This window comes from Myxocyprinus asiaticus, chromosome 13, assembly GCF_019703515.2.
Source record: "Myxocyprinus asiaticus isolate MX2 ecotype Aquarium Trade chromosome 13, UBuf_Myxa_2, whole genome shotgun sequence".
Taxonomy (NCBI): domain Eukaryota; kingdom Metazoa; phylum Chordata; class Actinopteri; order Cypriniformes; family Catostomidae; genus Myxocyprinus; species Myxocyprinus asiaticus.
In genome coordinates this window covers 3,455,154-3,462,510 of record NC_059356.1, presented here as the reverse complement: position 1 = coordinate 3,462,510, position 7,357 = coordinate 3,455,154, and positions in this window count along the sequence as shown.

The window sequence follows — 7,357 nt, the reverse complement described above, 5'->3', positions numbered from 1 at the left end:
TGGGAATAGAGAACTACTCGCCATAAAGTTGGCCTTGGACGAGTGGCGTCATTGGCTCGAGGGTTCCCGTCATCCCCTCTTAGTAATCACCGACCACAGGAACCTGGAATACCTCCAAAAGGCACGCAGGCTGAACCCACGTCAGGCCCAATGGGCCTTGTTCTTCACCCGCTTCCAGTTCACGATCTCCTACCGCCCCGGATCCAAGAACACCAAGGCAGATGCATTGTCTTGCAGACATTCTCCCAACACCAACCCCATGGAAATGGAGGTTATCCTGCCATCAGAGATTTTCATGTGCCCTATTCAATGGGCTTTGGATGACCGGATCACCCAAGCCTCCGCCACGGATCCTGCTCTGCCTGAGTGTCCCGAGGGTAAACTCTACATTCCTGTCACACTTCGAGCCACCCTTCTTGAATCAGTTCACTCCTCTCTGGGCACTGGTCACCCTGCTTTCCAACAAACCCTCTCGCTCCTCCGGTCCAGATATTGGTGGTCATGCATGTCTCAGGACGTACGCCGTTTCGTCCAAGGATGTCCTGAGTGTGCTATCGCCAAATCTCCTCACCTCTTACCAGCCGGCAACTCCTCCCGCTGCCCGTACCACAACGTCCATGGTCACACTTGGGAGTTGACTTCATCACCAACCTACCTGAGCCCGAAGGTAACACTTGTGTTTTAGTTGCGGTGGATAGATTCTCCAAGGCCTGCCATTTGATCCCCCTTAAACAACTACCCACTGCCATGGAAACAGCTGAACTGCAATTCCACCATGTATTCAGAAACTTTGGAATACCCGAGGATATAGTGTCGGACAGGGGTCCGCAATTCATCTCACAGGTATGGCGCAGTTTCTTCAATCTCCTAAGTGTGACTGTGAGTCTATCTTCTGGTTACCATCCACAGACTAACGGGCAGATGGAGAGGAAGATCCAGGAAATTGGTCTCTTCCTGAGAACACACTGTCACGCCAATCAGCACAGCTGGAGCCGGTTTCTACCCTGGGCCGAGTATGCACAGAACTCCCTGCGGCAGGCAGCTACTGGTCTTACACCCTTTCAGTGCATGCTCGGCTTTCAGCCTCCCCTGTTTCCCTGGACAGGAGATCCATCGGAGGTTCCAGCTGTGGACCAGAGGTTCAAGGAGAGCGAGAGGGTATGGAATGCGGCTCACGTCCACCTGAGCAGGGCAGTACGGCACCAGAAGAGCCAGGCCGATGTCAGGAGATCAACACCACCTCAGTACCAACCTGGGCAGAAGGTCTGGCTCTCAACCAGGGATATCCGGCTATGTCTACCCTGCAAGAAGTTCTCGGTTTATTGGCCCATTCCCTATAGTCAAACAAATCAATCCTGTCACCTACCTGCTCAAACTCCCCAACAGTTATCGTATTCACCCCAGTTTCCATATTTCACTCTTAAAGCCTCACCGACCTTCTTTGTTTGATTCCCCCACAGAGTCCGGTGCTGCTGATGGTCCTCCACTACCGCTTCTCCTGGATGATGGACCAGCCTATTTGGTCAGTGACATCCTTGACTCCTGATGTTGTGATAGGCGCCTCAAATACCTGGTCGATTGGGAAGGTTACGGCCCTGAGGAAAGGTTGTGGGTTGCTAGAGATGATATCCTTGATCCTGCTCTACTCACCAGATTCCACGCCCTACACCCTAACTGCCCAGCGCCTCGGGGAAGAGGTCGACCCCGACGTCTGGATCGTCGGTCCGCAGGAGCAGCCTGTGGAGGAGGGGGTACTGTCATGACGGCACCGGGCTCTCCCTCACCATCAGTCACTCGCTCTCACTCACCTGCGTTTTAATCACTCACACCTGCAGTTCATCTTCACCTCATTTGGACACACAATTAAGCCACACTCTCACACTCAGTCAGTCTAGCCTTATTGTAGGCATCATGGACTCTCCCTTGGCTCTAGCCTTATTGTAGGCATCATGGACTCTCCCTCGGCTCTGACAATGTGACTTTCAGCATCTCTGCAATTCGTCTACCTGTGCTTCGATGCCCTGTTCAGTTTCTCAAGATAAGTGACTTTGTATATACCGAGTGTATGGCATGCCGGCTTTACTAGTATTCGCCCCACTCGTGTGTTGATGAACTGCTTGCTCTTACAAGATTAACGACAAACATGAAGCCTGAGTGATTCCTACATATTGACATTTATGAATGACTACTTGCTCGAGTGTTACTTCCTGGTTACACTTCACCCTTTATGCCAGCTTGAAGCTTAAGTTCTCTGTTTTCGGCAAGTGCCGTGTTTTGTGTTTCCTGTTATGGATCCGTGCCTACTACCATTGCCCTGTGTTTGACCTAAGTCTATTGTCAAAGACATTATTCCTATCCTGTGGTTCCCTGTATACACAACTTACCTGTTTCTCCTGAGTTTCCTTTAAATAAACTCCCGCATTTGGGTTCATCACAACTCCTGCATTGGTGTTGTTACACAACCAGAGGCTGTCAGGTTTTTTAAAAAGACACAAAAAAAAAAGCATACAACTTGTGTGCTACGTTCCAGGTCTTCTAAAGTCATGCAAGAGCTTTGTGTGAGAAACGTACATTTATTCACTTAAAATCTTCCCCCTTCAAATTTCAGTAGGGTTTGTTCATATTCAAACTTGCACTTCAAGTCACGTCACACCAGCTGTGCTGTAAATGATTTAAAACGGCATTGGTTCTGGTGCATCTCGTGACTAACTGTGACATGCAAACACATAGAATCATACTGGCTACTCGTGGTGCTTTTATGGAGCTTTTTCTGTCCTTTTTTAGAGACTACTCCTGGTCACTATATACTTTCATTATATGGAAATGAGCAGACTGAACATTCTTCAAAATGTCTCTTTTTTTTTTTTTTTGGTTGGAAAAAAAAAAATCTTATGGGTTGGGAATGCCTTGAGTGTGAATAAATGATGACAGAAGTTTCTTTTTTTGGGTGAACTATTCCTTTAACCAATCAATGAACATATCTTAAGTATATACTGATATTAAAACCTTGTAAATCATGCTGAAGTCTCCTAAACTTCCCTTTTGCACAGCCACTGTTCTAAGGTCATGACAGAGCTAAACAATAAATTAGAACAGCAAACAACTAAGACTGTAGAGAACTGTTGGAATTTCATTAAACTGGGGTAGGACACAATACACTACACAGTCCTGCAAACACACACAAACACACTCTTCAGGACTCAGGGAAGGTCATTGACCTTTATTGTGCTGTCCGATTGTGCAGGTGCATCCACTACAATGAATCAGCTTAAGCAGGCCAGCTATTGTCTATGATTCACTGCAACACAAATACTGCTGCCAGAGGGTGGGGATGCTGCACTGATGAATCTCATGTAACCCAATGGAAGAAAAGATATAAAAAAAATTTGATTTCAAAAGTAAATCTAATTGATGGATTATGTGCCTCTATAGAAGTGCCACAGCCACGCCAGGGTGTTCAAATGCTGTGCAAGCAAATGTCTTTTTTTTCTTCTTTTTTTTTCGTGACACTTAATAAAAGGGGTGTAATGCGTCATTGTCAAATGATGAAAATTTGATACATCGATTACGGAATTTAATAATTTCATATAATGATTATAATATTACCCAATGTGTTACAGAGGCCACCTCAGATTACATGCGCGTTCTCGCAACAGTCATGGAGCACCAGAGTTTCTGCGTCATTACTCATTATTGTGCATGTCCCCATTTGAGCAACAGAAGTTAAAGTCGTTCCTTTCTTTTCCAATAACGATAGGTTATTTATGTAATATTTGGAGAATACAAGGACTGTAACACCTTTTTTCATTATGATTAGGCCTATTTGTTCATAACGTGTCATATGCCTACTCTATTTGTTAATTCTGTGACCCTGCTTGATTTAAAATAATAGGCTACTAATTTGCTTGTATACAATACATGCCAGATTCCATTTATTTTTCAATTATTGGTTCAATTATAGCTTAATGTTCTTGTTAGATTAAATAAAACGTATTTTTCATCATCAAAGGTCAACTTATCGTTTGTTTGTGGAAATAATTCAGGTAAAATCAGTATGATTTATTCTTAATAAATTTGCAATCACACATAAACCAAACCTCCCTGTTCTCCCTATATGCAAATCATGTGTATTTATTTTCCAAAATAAGATTTTTTTAACCAGCGAATATAAAACCTGGTATGTTTTTTGTTATATTCCCAAACAGTTCAAATTGTCCTCCTGTTTACATTTGTGTATAATATTGAAAATATTCCAATATATAAGCCTAATATTAACAGGGCTACATCATTGAAAACGACTGTAAGCGCAACACACTCTCTGGGTGAAATCGTAAGGATTCATCTGACTTTTTTAAATTTGGCTAATTTGTATGAATTCCTACGACTTTCACTACAGCCAGTGATGTCGCTGGACATCGTTTCCATTAAATATGCGACAATTACTTGCTTCTATCACACATAACAACTTCCTGTTATGTTTACACACTCTGCTTAATGGTTAAGTTTAGATAAGGGGTAAGGGCATAGTATTAATAAGCATGTCCTTAATGCCTCATGCATGAAACTCGTGCTTACTTCCACATTAGACATCCGGACATTTGCACGTGATGAAGTTGTACGAGTTTATGCAAACAGCATCGTGCAAGACCATAAGAAATAGCCAAATCGTAAATTATTTATTTTCATGAGATCGGGTTGGTCTTTATAATGTAACCGCGTAAACACACACACACACACACACACACACACACACACACACACACACACACACACACACACATATGTTGGTGCAGCTATCCTTATGAGGACTCTCCATAGACATAATTATTTTTTATACTGTATGAACTATAGCTTCTATCCTCTAACCCTACCCCTAAACCTAACCCTCACAAAAAACTTTCTGCATTTTTACATTTTCAATAAAACATCGTTTAGTGTGTTTTTTAAGCAATTTAAATTATGGAGACACTAGAAATGTCCTCATAAACCACATTTATAGCATAATATCCTTGTAATTACCCGTTTGTAACCTAAAAAAAGTCCTTGTAAACCACATAAACCCGTCCACACACACACACACACACACACACACACACACACAATAAATGGCAAATAATATGCACAAGCCTTTTTTGTGTTTTTCTTTCAAAAAATCTATTTCTCTTCATTTGTCATTTGTTTTTCCCACGGTTGCTGTAAAGGCCACGCCCCCTTATTATCATATGAGGACAAAGAAATGCAGAAATACAAATAATAATAATAATAATAATAATAAATAAATAAATAAATAAATAGATAGATACGTAAAAAAATAAATAATTCAAGAATAAAAACAGAAATGTATACGTTTAATCATGTATTACAAGCTATTATCTAATGTCCCGCCTCCTGTCAGTCATCGTACAGCTTGCGCGCGGCAGCTGCTTGAGATGAGGTATGCAGGAGAATTTGCAATTAAAACTTACAGGTTTTTAAACTTAAAGTCATTACACTTGTATCATTTGTATCAGTTTATTGTTATGTACAGTGGTAAATATGTTGCTGAAGTCGGAGTTTGAGCTAAACGTTATGAAGACGAAGAAATCCTGTCTTGGTGAGTTGCTAATTGGCCTGTTACACCTGTTGTTAGTTTCCCTTCATTAATAAGGTAAAAACATCACGCAATATAGTGATATTATGTACAAAAATTGTACTAAACATTTTTATTTGACATAAGATATATATTATAATATTGGCTAAAGAAAGTGAGCAAAAGTAGCTAATGTTTATCACATTTCAGGTTATTGTTTGCAGTGTAGCCAATTTAATATATTGAATTTGACTGTTATACAGCATATAAAATATTCATCTTGAAATGTAATGTTTTGTTTTTGTAAATGTAATTGTGCATGCAATAGTCCTGACATGACAAAACAAGCAGGTATGCTGATGTTGTGGCCTGATAAAATGTATTGTTAAACAAAGTGTCTAGTTAGGCCTTGTCTGTTCAGTGCAGGCCAGTGTTTTTGTGGAGACTCAAGCCTTTAAAGGTGCAGTATGTAAGATTCAGAAACCCTTGTTATTAATAACATCTGTGGCCGTTAAGTGAACTGTAGCCAGCTACCTGATGCTCGTGCTCGCGCTCGTGCATAGGGACACGAGCATCAACCACAACAATGACGTAACTTACAAAGAGACAACGTGATTCACTGGCATCATGCTGACAGATGAGGGAGCATAATTAAAATTACACAGTTATGATTGTTTTACTACAAACTTTGAGACTGTATATTATATTTGACTCTCCAGTGCTGGAACAGGGCTAAAACAAAGTGTGGATATAGGTCTGACTATGTGAGACTGTAGTTTGTAGTAATCACTTTTCTTTGCATGATACATTGACTGCATTTATACGATACCCTATTTCGGCATTAGCTAGCTAGCCAGCTTTATCAATAGCTGTTAGCTAAATTTGGTGGATGATGACAGTAGCTGTTTATAAAATAGACTGTACATTATAAATATGTTGACACAATTCAGTATTGATGTGATTCCATCACAACTGTCATTTTGATATATCGATGAACTATTGTTTTATAATAATAGATTGTATATATTTTCTGTATAACCAAGTTACGTTACACTAATGAATGGAGCTTTCTGCATTATCTTGAACATTGTCTAGAATTCATTTCATGTGTTATTGTAGTTTAGCTAAAATGACACAGATCAATCCTTATGGCACTATATTTCACATGTTTTGCAGTTATGTAAGCTTACCTGTCCAATAAGAAGAACGGCAATTCAGGTTCGGTTTTGATCCCTAAAACCGAACGAAGTTCCCTCCAGGAATCAAATGCCCTGCCGATGTTCACTCTAGTTTTTGCTCGACCATGATCACGTTCCCGCTTAGCCAGAAGGGATTCAGTAGATACATTTTTTTTTGGCTTACTCGGAGTTTGTGTAGGAGTCGGTGTTGTGCTGGGAGCTGGCCGTTTGCTGGATTCCATCTCTAAGATAACGTTACCCAGTGTTGCAGTTTGTTGTCGCTGTTTAATAGCGGAAGAGAAGCACTGAGGCAAGGCTCTCAGGAGCACGCATAAACGGCACATCCTTTGGATTTTCCCGCCAAAAGCAACCCACTCCCTTCGCATGAAAATCAGGCTACAGGCTTTAATAGGCAACCTAGGAAATCCGGGAAGGGCTCATTTTTTAAGTTGTGTTATAAGCCGTTCACACATTGGCAAAAAAAAGGGCGAATATTACATGAAAATTGTTACATATTGCACCTTTAAAAAAGTGTTCAGTTCACTTGTATTGATGATGAGCCAGCAAACTTAATCTGAAGATGCTGTAAAGCTCTAGTACAATTTATCTG